A 15,485-nucleotide genomic window follows, 5' to 3' on the forward strand; every position below is an offset into this window, starting at 1 on the left:
CAGTTTTGAAGCCATCAGTTCCACAAACATTTATCTTGGTTTCATAACTCCTGAGTACAGCGTCCCATTAGTCTTCTTCTTTTTCAGCATGGGCCCTGGAAAATTCTAGGCAGGCTTTTTTGTGCATGGACTTTAGGGGAGGCTTCCTTCGTGGACAATACCCATGCATGCCATTCCTCTACAGTGTACGCCGTATTGTGTCACAGGAAACAATCACCCCAGTTTGGCTCTCTACTTTTTTAGCTAACTGCAGTGAACATGCATGGCAATTTTCTTCAACCCCTCTCATCAGAAGACGCTCCTGACAAGGCTTAACTTCAGTAGATGGCCTGGACGGCTCTGTGAGATGGTTGCATTTCCATCTTTGTTAAATTTTTGTTTCACTTTTGCTACAGTATTCTGACTGATAAGTAAAGATTTGCTGATATTCTTGTAGACTTCACCTTTCTTGTATAAAGAAATTATTTTCTTTTTCAGGTCTTGTGACATTTCTCTTCCATGTAGTGCCATTGTTGACAGCATGAAATGGGAGGGGTTTTCTTTGTTAAGTAATGCCCTTTTATAATCACCTGTCTGCTGGACACCTGTTTATTGAATAATTAGACTCACCTGGAGCTGAATTCTTGTTAATTAGGATTTTGTTGTCTAAAATTTAGTTTTGCTCCTAAGACTTTCATTGGGGTATATTCATTTTTGCAACATGGTCTTGAATGAATTTGCTAGGAAAATATTTTTTTGTGTGTGAAAATTAACAAATCTTGTTTGCAATCAATGACTCTCATTTGGGGTGTGGTTTTATAAGGGACCAATGCACACAGTGTTAAGCCTCGATTCATGAAGCTCTGACATTTCCCTGTGGGCACAGGTGTCCCGTCTAAGCCCTGCTGTCATGTCGGCAGTCTGTTGAACTCTGAGAGGCTTACAACTGCTGTGACTAGATGGACCTGGACAGTGAACCTAGTGGTATGAATGTTTAGGCCAGGGGGGTCTCCAAACCTTCTAAAGAAAGAACCAGTTTACTGTCTTCAGACTTTATGGGGGCCGAACTGTGACCAGTCTGAGTAGAGAGATACATTCCAGTGTCAGCGAGATCAAACGATGCCTCAGGTTTGGTAGTCAGTGGGAGGTGGAATAGTGCACCAACATTGGTGTCAGTGGGAGGAATAGTGCCCCATCAATGGTATCAGTGGGACAAACAGTTGGTATCAGTGGGAGCAATAGCATCTCAATGTTGGTATTCGTGGGAAGAATAGTGCCACATCTTTGGTGTCAGTAGGAGGAATAGTGTTTCATTGTTGGTGTCAGTGAAAGGAATCATCCCCCATCAATGTTGTAAGTGGAAGATAGGGTGCCCCATCATTGGTGTCAGTGGAAGGAATAGTGTTCATATCAGTGGGAGAAATAGTGCCCCAAGGGCCCGATAAAGACAAGCAAGAAGCCGTATCTGACCCGTAGGCCACAGTTTGGAGACCACTGGTTTAGGCCAGTATGCACCAAGGGATGAATGCCTGGAATACAAGAAGTCTGCGTTCAAGGCATTTATCCCTGGCGCATACTGCCGTACAAGGAAGTACACCTAGGTACCCAGTGTGAAAGGGCATATGGCCTTAGGTGATGTTAGTATGTTATATTATGTTGTTTTTTTAATTCAAAACTTAAAGTGTCTAATATTTGTGAATTGTGGTCAAGGAGAAGAAGCATGGAAAGTTGTGTAAAAAAGTCCTCTTGTACCAGGACAATGTCCCGGTAGTTCTTTGTTACTTTGGCTGTTATCAGTGAAGCAGGGTTTGAATTAGTCCTTGTCCTCGTTGACTGCTTCTTCCCATAATTGAAAGATCCCTTGTACGTAAAGTGTTTTAATAATAAGGTCGCAAATACGTTTGTGGAGTGGTTTGAGGGTCAGGATGAGAGTTTTAATATTGATGGAATCAAATGCTTCAACATTGAACAAAGAAGTGCACTGAAGGGAAAAAATGAAAATGAAATGGTTCATGGTCCTACGTTTTTTCTTTCTATTTGAGCCTATAAACGTTTGGATTACCACTTGCATGCATGTATATATATTCAGTTTCTTGGTTAAAACTTCATGTCATTAAAGCTATATGTAGCCAACAAAAGGACCACCAAGAAGAACCCGAAGTGGTCAAAGTATCCAAGGCTTTGCTCCTGGTCTGAGCTTTGTTCAAAGTATAATGTAATGTTTTTATGCTGTCAGTTTTATACTGTGTAATCAATCATTTTATAATAAATAACCTGAATTTAATCAATAACAGTTTTTAACCTTAAAATCTTTTTCTTGTACTAAATATATTGAATTTTGCTGGGAGGTGGACACAAACCTTAAAGCAGAGTTCCAGTGAAAATAAAAAAATATCAACGTCAGCAGCTACAAAAACTGTATCTGCTGCCTTTTAAAAAATGGACACTTACAGTTGTGTTCAAAATAATAGCAGTCAGACATCACTAACCGGATCAATCACTGGTTTTGGTAGAAATTATATTTCTACATGACAAATAATTTACTAGCAGGTGTAGTAGAGTAATAGAAATCCAACAGACCCAACAGTCATGACATGCATGCTGCTGATTCTGTGTCATTGAATCACTAATTGAAAGGGGCATGTTCACAAAAATAGCAGTGTGGAGCTCTATTAGTGAGGTCATTCATGCTTTGAAAAACAGGTGGCAATTATTGCCCTTATTTAAGGAAGGAAGGCAGCAAATGTTGTACATGCCGGTTACAGTGCATTTCTCTCTGAAATTCTGAGGAAAATGGGTCGTTCCAGACATTGTTCAGAAGAACAGCGTACCTTGATTAAAAAGTTGATTGGAGAGGGGAAAACATATAAAGAAGTGCAGAAAATGATAGGCTGCTCAGCTAAAATGATCGCAAATGCTTTAAAATGGCTACCAAAACCTGAAAGACGTGGAAGAAAGCGAAAAACTACCATTCAAATGGATAGAAGAATAGCCAAAATGGCGCAGACTCAGCCATCAATCAGCTCCAGGAAGATGAAAGAAAAAGTTCCCTGTGAGGACTGTTACAATTAGAAGACGCCTATGTGAAGCCAAGCTATCTGCAAGAAGCCCCCGCAAAGTCCCACCATTGAAAAAAAGACATGTGCTGAAGAGGATACAATTTGCCAAAGAGCACATTGACTGGCCTAAAGAGAAATGACGCAACATTTTGTGGACTGATGAAAGTAAGATTGTTCTTTTTGGGTCTAGTGGGCGGAGACAGTTTGTCAGACGACCCCCAAACACTGAATTCAAGCCACAGTACACTGTGAAGACCGTGAAGCATGGTGGTGCAAGCATCATGATATGGGGATGTTTCTCATACTACGGTGTTGGGCCTATTTATCGCATACCAGGGATCATGGATCAGTTTGAATCCATCAGAATACTTGAAGAGGTCATGCTGCCTTATGCTGAAGAGGAAATGCCCTTGAAATGGGTGTTCCAACAAGACAATGACCCCAAACACACCAGTAAACGTGCAACATCTTGGTTCCAGACCAACAAGATTGATGTTATGGAGTGGCCAGCCCAATCCCCGGATCTTAATCGAATAGAAAACTTGTGGGGGGACATCAAAAATGCCGTTTTTGAGGCAAAACCAAGAAATAGAGAACAACTGTGGAACGTCGTCCAATCATCCTGGGCTGGAATACCTGTTCACAGGGGCCAGAAGTTGGGTGACTCCATGCAACACAGATGTACAGCAGTTCTCAGAAACAGTGCGACTACAACCAAATATTCATGAAGTCATTCAAAGGAAAGAAAAATCTTCAAACATTTTTCAGTTTTATATAGTGAATGTTTGAGTTTGTAAAGAAGAATACAAGCACTGCTATTTTTTTGAACCGTCTAATATTATTATATTATTATTATTAATATTCACTTTTCTTCCATTTTTTTAGAGGAACAACACAAATTTGATGTATTTTTCTTCATGTTGTGATTTGGAATAGAATGTGTAGAGTTCCCAATGCATTTGTGTGTATGGAAATAAAAGCTATTAGAAGGATTTTGAGCTTTATTCACTTTTTTCAACACACTGCTATTATTTTGAACACAACTGTACCTGTCTTTCGATCCTGCGGTGTCTCCCCCCGCAGCAAATTTCACCGACCTCCCTGTATTCCCATGTGCCGGCATCTTCAGTGTGGGTACCCGGCTGTGACAGCTTGCGGCTTCACAGTCGAGTGCTCACTGCACATGTGCGAGTAGCGCTGCACTTTGTAAAATGGTCCTGTAGTCTTCTGGGACCTGTCACGTGTCCCAGAAGACTACGCGGAGGGAGGGGGAGAAGACAATTTCCACTTCCGATCGTCTAGGCGATCGCAGCAGAAGTGGGAGCGGGTACCTGTCAATTTTGGGTACCCGCTCCCCAAAGGTGCCAATCCTTAACAGGGAGTGGGGGACCAGTATTTAAAGGGGAACTTCCCCTTTTCGGTGGAGCTCCACTTTGAAGTGGAAAATCTTTTTTTTTTTTTTATTTTAGTTAGAGTGGGGAATGGATTAAACCCCAGTAAGTTAATTTTTACCTGGGGAGAATTCCCTGTTCCTATAGACAGAACAGTTAGTAAATGGAAAACCCTCCAAAGTGAAGGAAATGCCCTTACAGACAGTAATTACTGATAAAAGTGCCCCTGTTGAAAAATTCGCCCAGCTCAAAATTTTCTTCCCTGTCTTTCCAGTGATTGTCACCAGGAGGGTGGATCTCTCCAGCAGGACTACAGAGAGCAATAAAAACCTGACAGAGGTTCTCATTCTTGCCTATTTTTTCCATTAAAAAATGGTTTTTGATACACTTTGAAATGGACCTCAATGCAAATGTTAACTGACAGATAAGTTAAAGGTTTTCCTGGCAAGTTAAAGCTGAACTCCAGGAATTCAGCTCTTTTGTAAAAAGTGAAGGTACTGTATGGGTTAAGTCCAACGAGGTGCATAATACTTCCTAGACTTAGCTCTACTATTACATCTGGCTGGTTGATAGAAGCCTTGGAAGACAGCCATGTCTTTAGTTTCAGGAGCCCAATGCTGGATGCTCTGGTCTCAGCTCCGTCAACGGTATAGGCTCTTCAGCTGCTATGCCCACCACTCCTCTCCTCCTGCCCAATCACAAAAGCCTTGATATTATATGAACTCATTCACAAAATACAAAGGCTTCTGTGAATGGACAGCAGAAGGGAGTGTATTCAGCCATAAACTGAATACACTCCCAGGAGTTGTCAAGCACCTGGTAGGACTTAAATCATAGTGCACCTTCAATTTTTACAAAAGTGCTTAATTCCTGACATTCAGCTTTAATAATAGGGCTGCAATAGTTATATTTAGTGGAGAAAATGCTTCTATTGTCTCTGATCAGTGCTGGTTGGGTGACCAAAGGACTATGCAATTGGACCCATATGCTTGAGTGTAGGAAAAGATCAGAGTTCATACTGGCTGATATTTCTTTTACGAAATAAAATGCAATCAGGTTTAGGATTTTGGTAAAAAGAACAGCAATGTAGGGAACTTAAAGCAGTGATTTCTTCCTGAAAGGTAAATGTTTCAGACCCTTTTTTACCTTGTATTCATTCTAGCAAAATCACATTTAAGTATAGGTCTGCTTTAGGGCCCAGTCACATCTGCCTTGTCCTCTGAAGTTAGTTATTCATGTTAATGCACATTGTCTGATGCATTTACCTGCGCAGAGTTAGGGAAGCCTATTCATTTGAGTGAGCTGCCCATTGCTCCTCAATGGACCAAAAAATGTGCATGCAGCAGTTTTGGTAGCACACCGCTCGTAGTGTATTGCCACACATTGCACAGCATTGCATCGAGGCATGTAATCTGTAGACCCCATTCACCCATTGCGATTTGGAATCACCAACAAAATCACAGTGATTCTGCCGGACATTTGAAACTGCTGTCATCATTTTTAATGGCACACCAAATGCAGTGTGATGTTGCCATGGCTTTTAGTGGTATCTTCATGCACTATGCAGCCTGGTACCGTACGTTTCCAAAAAAATATTTTGTGGGACATCTTTAGGCAAGTTTCTGTCAGTAGAGCAGCTTGTTGAAAAGCATGAATAGGCTGCCGATGTGCAGGATGCAGCTTGCAATAGTGTGAGTCAAGGCTACCTGCCCAATGCTACATTGGAAAAAATGGTGAACTGACAAAACAGCTGTTCCAGTCACTGGTCATGTGACATCATTCTCCTTGGTGGACCTCAGACAAGGTAAGGGTAACATGAAACCAGAAACTTAGCTTGCTCTGGGGGAAACTAAATATAACTCCTGAAAAACTCGCTTACACAAGGAAAGTAAAAGTCAACTTGATCAAGACTATTGCACACATTTTAGCTCCCCAGTCCATGAGCTGTGGCCTACACTGGGCAAGGCGGTTCTGTGCTCTGTTTCTCCTTAGGTCCTAATGAAAACACTGCCTCTTTGCAAGTCTAGAGTTTGATGGATTTTCCAATAGGGCTTATAGAGAATAGACAGAGCATTGCAGCCTCAGCTTACAGGCAAGTGCTAAATTTGGGTTGAGTTTAAACAGTAGCCACTCCACTGTAGGTGGGTTTAGGTCTTGGCTCATCCCTCTTTTTATAGTTAGGGAAAGGAGGAGCCAATCTGGGTCTTGGGTTGTTGACAGCATAAGAAGCAAGTTGTGCCTATGAGCAGGATAGCTCCCCCTGGAGCCTGGAAGAAGCTTTAGGGACCAGTGGAGGACTATGGCCTGAACAGAAAGAGCTGCATGTAAGCATCACCCCAGCACCCCTCCTGTAGTTAGTGGAACAGTTCACCAATAACCCAGGATTTGGAAAGGTTATGTATTTGCACTTTAATGCCACACTGAAGAACTGCTATGTTATGGATGTAACCTGATAATCCTTCAAGAATTTAAGTAAAGTTTAAGCAAAGAGAATCCATTCCTCATCATTGTCTCAGCCTGGAAAGATTTATATTTCATAAATATAGTGGGATAGTTAAGCTACAATGTGAAGAATCAAAGTGTTACCATGTTTTATAGCTATGTGAACGTTGTGAGCTTAGGAGAAGGTGTTGGTTAGGGAACAGGAATTCTTTCCTCCTGGCGGCGAGAGAAGACCCCCTTCATATATCATGTACGAGGTGTCCTGGGCTCCCATTGTACATGGGTTTTGGGTGTTTGGATGGATTCCCAAAGCCTTAACCTGGAGCATAACAAGTCACAGGGCCCTGTGTGAGGAGTGCTCTTGGCGATAGGGGTTAAGAAGACTGGAGACCAGGAGGATGATCTGGTGTGGTGAATCAGGCCTGCATCTGTACACATGGAAGATGTGTGTTGGGCATTGGAACCAATGACGGGCCAGAGGCTCTGTTACTAGGAGGGGGCTCAGCTGCACGTGCTGGCCATGTGTATAGAAAGTGAGTTGCCCTGTTTACAAACTTGCTTATCTTAGGTAGGTCAAAGGGCGAATAGTCACCATAAGGATGGGAACAACTGGGCTTGCCTTATTGATACACGTACTAATTGAACCAGATCTTCATCTTGTTTAAGATAATGAGTAGCGTTGTTTGCCACCCCCATACTCCTGGAAGCCTCATCTACCCACAGCTAGTGGTGATCTGAACTGCTCTGAGTTGGCCTGGAAACTGCCCTGGGTTTGGTGAATTTCATAGATATTCAGGATGCTGAACCCAACCCCATTGGACTCAATGGAAGTTGAACCTGTCAACTTAAAAATGTCCATTTTCTGGGCTAATAGGCAGAGTGTAAAAAAATAGCATGATTGGGGGGGGGGGGGTCACACTGCCCTGGGGAACATGCACCAATGCAAAACAAACATTTAAAATCCATTCATCCAGGACCAGAGGTTTTTAAATGCTGAAAGTGAAACAGTGAACATGTCCTGTTCTTTTAAATCACATGCCTGGGGGGGGGTCCTAATCCTGCCTGTGAATGGGGAGCGTCTCTGTGATTTTCAGAAAGTACTGTGACAGCATTGGAATTTACAAAGGAAAAAAGTGTTAAAGTTGCTGGCAAATGACGTTTCATTGACAGCTTCATTGTTAAAAAAAAAAACACAGCAGACAGACCCCTCCAAGGGTCTGCTATGTATTTTGGGGGACCTTTGGTAATGAATGTCATTTGCTGGCAATTTAAACTGATTTTTTTCTTTGTAAATGTCATTTTTGATGTCACACATTCTTTACATACTAGACCCTTTGAGTTTGGTGTGGGTTTTAAGGGGGTACCTCACAAAACAAAATGCATGAGGTCCTCTAGAAAATCCATACCAGAATCTTCGGGACTGGTATAGATTTTAAACACTTCAATAACGGGCACTTTTGCCCCTTCCTGCCCAGGCAAATTTTCAGCTTTCAGCTCTGTTGCACTTTGAATGACAATTGTGCGATCATGCAGTACTGTACCCATTTGGAATTTTTGTCATTTTTCTAGACAGATAGAGCTTTCTTATGGTGGTATTTAATCATCACTGGGCTTTTTATTTTTTGCTAAACAAAAAAAGACTGCAAATTTTGAAAAAAAAGGTTTTTTTTAGTTTCTGTTATACAATTTTGCAAATAAGAAATGTTTCTCCTTCATTGATGTACAGCAATGAGGCTGCAGTGATGGGTACTGATTATCAATGTAAATGTCTGCTGTCAGAATTTCCAGTTATCGGCTCTCCTCTCCTCACACTGTGACAGTGCTAAGGTAAGGAAATGACGATAACTGGCAAGTCTGTATACATTCTGATCGGCTGTGACTGGATATAGCTGATCACATGGTAAAGGGCTGCTGTGATTGGCTCTTTACTGCGATCACAGTGTGTGCTGGATGCGCGCCCCAGGGGGTGTGGTTCTGGGAGGACGTCTATAGAATCCCTCCCAGAACGAACTATTTTGTGGCTATAGCATGGTCGGCAAATGGTTAAGGGAGACTCAATGCAAAAAAAACCAGTGCTATTATACCAGATCTTTAAACCAAGTAAGCAGCCTGCTGGGCCAGGAAGAAGGGAAGGGGGGGGGGTCGGGGAGCATTTCCCCCTTCTCCTTTACTATACCAGGCCACATGCCCTCAACATGACAAGATGGACATGGGCCGTGGGGGTCTGAAGATTATTGGAAGCTTTTTTAATAATAAGGGGGATCCCAGATCCCCTCCCCCACAACTCATTCACAAAAACAAAAAAAAGTAACCAAGAAATAAAGATACATACACTTTGACAAGTCCCTTTATTGAAAAAAACAAATTCCTCAAAAACCCTCATTGTAAATCCAACATCAGTCACAGACAAGGCTGGTTTGTATAGAAATGTTTGTTGTTACAAGTCTATAACGATTTATAATCAAGGTTTTACATGGTTGTTGGATCATTGCTGGTGCTTTGTGTTCTTCCGGCACACATATCTGCCTGTTTTTACAAGTAGGCCCGTTCCGCTCTACTGACCATAAGATATGCATTCTTTTCCCTTTAATGTTTTTTTTTCCTCATTGAGTAAAAGGTCACATGAGAGAGACAGACAGGCATAAAAAGAGCAGCGGAAGGACACATCAGAGAACTCCACATTATACGCTGAGATTTTTGCACGACTGTGCATGCCTTGAATGAGAAACAAATGGACTGAATGGAACAGAAAGGTTTACAGAGAAGTACACAGCTAGACTGGTACATGGTTTGGTAAGCTTTGCAATGGTGTGAAGTTGTATAGGAGACTTAAGTTGTGCTTTAAAGCTGAAGTTCAGGTATTTGATTTTTTTTCCATAGTTCCATTTTCCATACTTACCAATGTAAGTGTGTATGTGCCATACCTGTGAGATTCCCATGGACACTGGAAATCAATGTAGTAGGCACCCCTAGTACCCCTAGTACAATGATTTGCCACTAGCTGCCAGGTCCTGTGCCAAGCAGCTATCCTGCAGCTTAGTGATTGTAGGAGGTTGCTTTTTGGCACAGGTGACGATGTATAGCATTCTCTGATTGGATGAGGTGGAGATCATGGCGCATTGCCTTTTCATCTCGTCCAATCAGAGAATGCTTTTCATTCACTGAGAAAATGCGAAGTGTTCTCTGAACCGGCAACCTCACAATGCAGCAGAGCAACCTCTGGGCATGGGATCCAGAAACTAGTGGAGATCACTGTGGTATAGATGTACTAGAAAGTTGTTGCTTTCAGAACATTTGTTTGATTACCTAGGAATTATAGGGAATGATTTGACAATCAGTTTCAACCAAAGCAAGTACGAAAAAAAAAATCAAAGGTTGTGAAACGTCTGTTGAATCTAATGGGAATGAACAACTTTCTAACAGTTGAACTCTCTCCCAGATGAGAACAGTTGTAACTAGTCCTATGCGCATGCACTTGTCAAGGATAATCTGGAAGTACAGTGTTCGTTCTATGCAGGGCTTTTTTCTCAGAGAATAGATGCCAGATACCCCCCCACCTCCAAATCTCCCTGTGTTTCCACCCCTAGGACCCAAAAGCACCTTTCCTTGGTTCCACCCCCTACCCGACTCCCAGTACCGCCCCTTTTAGAGAATACAGGACCAAGTATCATTTTGTGGTACTAAGTAATATGTATGGTTTTTCTTATTGATAACAAGAAATGAAGTAAAATAGAACCCCTGTAGCTAGCAATAATAGACCCCCCTGCAACAACAGACCCCCTGCCAATATAGATTCTCTCCTGAAACAATAGACCTCCCTGCAGCCAGCAACAATATACCTCCCCAGCAACAACAGACTCCTGAAAGCCAGCTTCAATACACCATCCAGCAGCCAGCAATTATTATTATTATACAGGACTTATATAACGCCGACAGTTTGCTCAGTGCTTTACATTAGGAGGGAGACAATACAGTAACAATACAGTTCAATACAAGAGGGATTAGAGGGCCCTGCTCCTTGGAGCTTACAATCTAGGAAGGAGGGGATAGTGGTACAAGAGGTAATTGGCTGTGGGGGATGGAGTGGTAGGAAGAGTAGAGGATTCCAATATTAACTGGGGTCGGGGTATGCTTCCCTGAAGAGATGGGTTTTCAGAGTGCACCTAAAAGTGAGCAGAGTAGGCGATAGCCTGATAGATTGGGGTAGGGAGTTCCAAAGGATGGGTGAAGCCCTTGAGAAATCCTGGAGATGAGCATGGGAGGAGGAGACAAGGGAGCTAGAGAGTAGGAGGTCTTGCGAGGAGCGGAGAGTATGGTTTGGGTGGTATTTAGAGACAAGGTCGGTGATATAATTAGGGGCAGTGTTATGAACGGCTTTATACGTCAGTGTTAGTGTTTTGAATTTTAGCCATTGGGCAATTGAAAGCCAGTGGAGGGATTGGCAGAGAGGGATGGAGGTACTAAGTGGAGGCCAGTGGAGGGATTGGCAGAGAGGGATGGAGGTACTAAGTGGAGGCCAGTGGAGGGATTGGCAGAGAGGGATGGAGGTACTAAGTGGAGGCCAGTGGAGGGATTGGCAGAGAGGGGTGGCAGATACAGAGCGGTTAGTAAGGTGAATGAGTCTGGCAGCAGCGTTCATGGTGGCCTGGAGTGGGGATACCACAGTGGCGAACAAATACCACCAAAAGAAACCTCTATTTGAATGAAAAAAATGATAGAAGTTTTATTTGGGTACAAAGTTAAAGTAGCTGACTGCTAAATAGGAAAAAATGGCCTGGTCATGAAAGAGGTAAAACCCTCCGGAGCTGAAGTGGATATAGAATCACATGATGCCCTGCTATCAATAAACAAACAAGTCTGGGGAATTTCCTCTGGGACCTGGAATGTACAGCTTCTATTTCACTGTAATCAGCACACAAGTTTTCTAGTGTTGCATACTACATTACACATCCAGAAACTATCACATCCAAAAAAGTAATACTCATTCACTCATTGATCCTAACGTCCCACTTTTGGAAAGCAAATCCCTTCGTTCTTTCCTTAGTTGTCCCTCTTGTTCTGACATACAGACCACTAAAACAAAATGTATTTTAAATGTCCATCCAACCTCTATATTGTTATATTTGTTATTTTAAGCAGCCAGTATAAAGGAAATATAGAAGAAAAAATAATAATTCTGGATTTAACCAATCATTTATTTTGTGTATTATTTACAGTCCATATAATGGGGATTGAGGGAGGCAGAGATGTGTCCTTTGCAAACATTGTTCTGTAATGTGTCCCATTTTCCCATTACAGACATGTTTGTAAACCTCAGACATAATGGTAACCGGTTCTCTCTCATTTTCTTTTAACATTTAATAAGAGCCACAAATATGCGGGTTCCCAGGAATATGGTTGTAGTAATTCAAGAAGGTACCATCTCTTATAAATGATTGCAAATTGTGTGCAAGTGGCTGTAGGAATCGATCAATATATTGTGAAAAAACGGTAGTTATACTCTCCAGCTTGACAAAGGACCTGACAGGTCATTCTCAGTGCGCATGCTCAGAAACACGAGTTGTGATAAGCTTGGTGACGTCATCACGCCCTATGCTGCATCCCACATGCATTTCATCCCTCCTTCCTGATCCTTTCCATACTCTGCTGGCTCCTGGAGTGCGATGAGTGGCAGACCGAATGGCCAGCGTGAGAGATCTTCCCTATCTCACCAGCGACAGATTACCTATGTGCCTGCTTTTCATTTTTAACAGGTGAGATGCTACTGTATATGTCTTTTGGAATGAAATCATTTACAGTTTGCACTTAGAGGTGCTTCTGTACTTCTTTTGTTTAAAATGGTAACCCTAAATGTGTATCAATAAATACATGTGATCACTGTAAAAGTAGGGACAACAAAGCCAGTGACAACAATGACAACAAAGCCATGTTCTACAGTGATGGGGTCTGACGTTGCTTTGTTTATAAACAAAGCTATGCAACACAGCACTAGGGTCTCACAGTTAGAAGAACTGCACACTCCTGGCTTTAAACACATGGCAAAATTAGACATCGATTTTGTTTAGCTTTTATCACAGTTGAAACCACTATTTCCATGTCAAAATCAAGTTGGCTGAAATCACCTGCTTATCCCTAGTAGCGATAAAGGGTACAACGCCGAACATAAGATTTCACAGGTTTTTGGGAATTTCAGTGTGAGTTGGGATTTATAAAACCAGGTTCTTCATTTACTTTTTACTTTTTGTTTTCTTTTTTTGATGAATGGGCATCTCACCTCATGTCGTTCTCAATGAAACTAAAATCTGCTTTCCAGGGGCGGACTGACCATTTGGAAATTCAGGCACTGCCCGAGGGCCGGGGATCAGTAGGGGGCCCCATGAGATGCCCCTGGTACCTTTTTCATAGGCTTTTTTGAGTTTGGGCAAGGACAAGGGCCCCATGATCCCCTATTGCCCGGGGGCCCCATGAGTTGTCAGTCCGCCCCTGCTGCTTTCATTGCCTCCAGCAATCACGCCTATTGTAAGTGTCATTGTACAGTTTGTAGAATTGGAGAAAAGTTTAATTAGCTAAAAAATTCCGCAGCTAGAAGTATGTGCAGACACAGAACAGAACATGTAAGAGTCAAGACAGAAATCCCCTGCCTATCAGACCAGGAAGAAGGAAGTTTCCTATTTTGTGTCTAATAGGCTTGCATATTAGAAATTATTGGAATTTCAGTGTGAGTTGGGATCTACAACCAAGTTCTTCTTTTACCTTTGAATTTTATTTTCTCTTTTGATGAATGGGCATCTCACCTCCTGTCGTTCTCAGTGAAACTACAATCTGCTTTCACTGCCTCCAGCAATCATGCTTAATGTAAGTGTCATTGTACAGTTTGTAGAATTGTCCCATTAGCTAAAAATTCCGCAGCTAGAAGTATGTGCAGACACAGAACAAAATATGTAAGAGTCAAGACAGAAATCCCCTGCCTATCAGACCAGGAAGAAGGAAGTTTCCTATTTTGTGCATAATAGTCTTGCAATGTTTGCCATTAACTGTAAATGTCAGTGTATAATCAGTGCGGAAAGCAGAAGTAATTGTACATTTGAGCAGAAACTGTGACCACCTGATGACAATAAGGATGCAAGAACCTGGCCGAGCCTGGTTAGGTTAGGGCCTGGTTAGGGCCGGCTTCTCCAAACCACCGAGCATCCCCAAACCCCACTGAAGTCTATGGGAGGCAAAACCAGATATTTTTTTTTTGCCTTTTGAAATGCTAATAGGCACGTTATAGTTAAAAAGGCATGGACATTGAGGACAGGTGCAAAGCCAAAAAAGAAAACAAATTATTGAAAGTACCATGTAGAAAGAAGAAGGTTTTTTCATGCAGCTCAAAGGGCAACATTGCAAGTACACAAATCCTTTCAATAAGATGCTTTGGGATGCCTTAAAGCAGCACATGGTATTACGGAACGGTACGATGTTTTCCTTAAAAAAAGATGGGGAACAAACAGCATGGGATTCCCTTTAAAGTTCCAACCTGACCTGCAGCCTGGGTGGCCAGAAAATGGAGGACAGTGAGTGTGCGCCCTCCCTTCCTGTGCCAGACCAAGCAACATGCCTTTAGCATCATGGTGAGGGCACTTTGCAAAGCCTCTTGTCCCAGTATTGAGGGACAAGGGTCTCTACCCCACTCCCTGACCCACAAAATGGATGTGGAGGTTATGGAGAGGATATCTGGAATCTGGAAGTCTGCTTTATAATAATAGGGTTCCCCAATATCTGCACTCTCCCAAGGGAATGAGAATCCCCAGAAAGATGTAAAAAACCCTCCATTAGAGCTTAAAGAGTTCCACTCACCCTGTCAAAAAATAAGTCAGCAGCTACAAAAACTGTACCTGCTGACTTTTAAAAAAACAGCCACTTTCCTGTGCCTCGATCCCGCGGTGTGTCCCCCATAGCTCGTTTCACTGACCGTCCTGTATTCCAGGAGGCCAGCATCTTCAGTGTGGGCACCCGGCTGTGATAGCTTGTGGCTGTCTACAGGGAGACTACAGGGAGGGAGGACACCTTCGGAAGTGGGAGCGGGTACCTGTCAAATTCCAGTACCCACTCCCTTCTGTCCCCCAAAGGTGCCAATCCTTAATGGGGAGCAGGGGGAGCAGTCCTTAAAGCTGAACTCCCCCTTTTGGGTGGAGCTCCACTTTAAATGTATTTATGCACCAGGGACAGTACCTATATTGAATGAGAAGTGTCTCTTGTGCTGGTAGCTGCTCTCTTTTTTTAAATCTTCAGTCCTCTGCCCCACCCCCACATACCCGAGCAGTGGCAATCTTCTGGTGCTGCAGGGGTTAATACAAACCACAGGCCCTGCCATACACACTCATCCAAAGCTATGCTCACCTTTCTGTCCCTCTCCTCCATTCATATAAGCTATAGTATCATTTCCATCAATGAAAAGTGCTCTATGAATAGAGGAGGTAGTTCTTTCATTCATCCACCCTGTCCTCCATTCATGGAGCTCTTTTCATTGATGGAAGCAATAGTTCAGTTTTTATGAATGGAGGAGAGGGGCAGAAAGGGCGGCACAGTCAGCACTCTTGATGGTTACCAATGACAGGTCCATTGGCTCATA

General features: G+C 42.6%; 1 protein-coding gene across 1 annotated transcript in view; it reads left to right on the plus strand.

The window, feature by feature from the left end:
- The window catches only part of LOC149472050 (uncharacterized), a 481,288-nt gene that overhangs the window by 124,523 nt on the left and 341,280 nt on the right, over positions 1-15,485 (plus strand). The window lies entirely within an intron of this gene.

The sequence above is a fragment of the Staurois parvus genome, unplaced genomic scaffold (assembly GCF_062004578.1).
Source record: "Staurois parvus isolate SC_StPar_1 unplaced genomic scaffold, SC_StPar_1.0 ptg000024l, whole genome shotgun sequence".
Taxonomy (NCBI): domain Eukaryota; kingdom Metazoa; phylum Chordata; class Amphibia; order Anura; family Ranidae; genus Staurois; species Staurois parvus.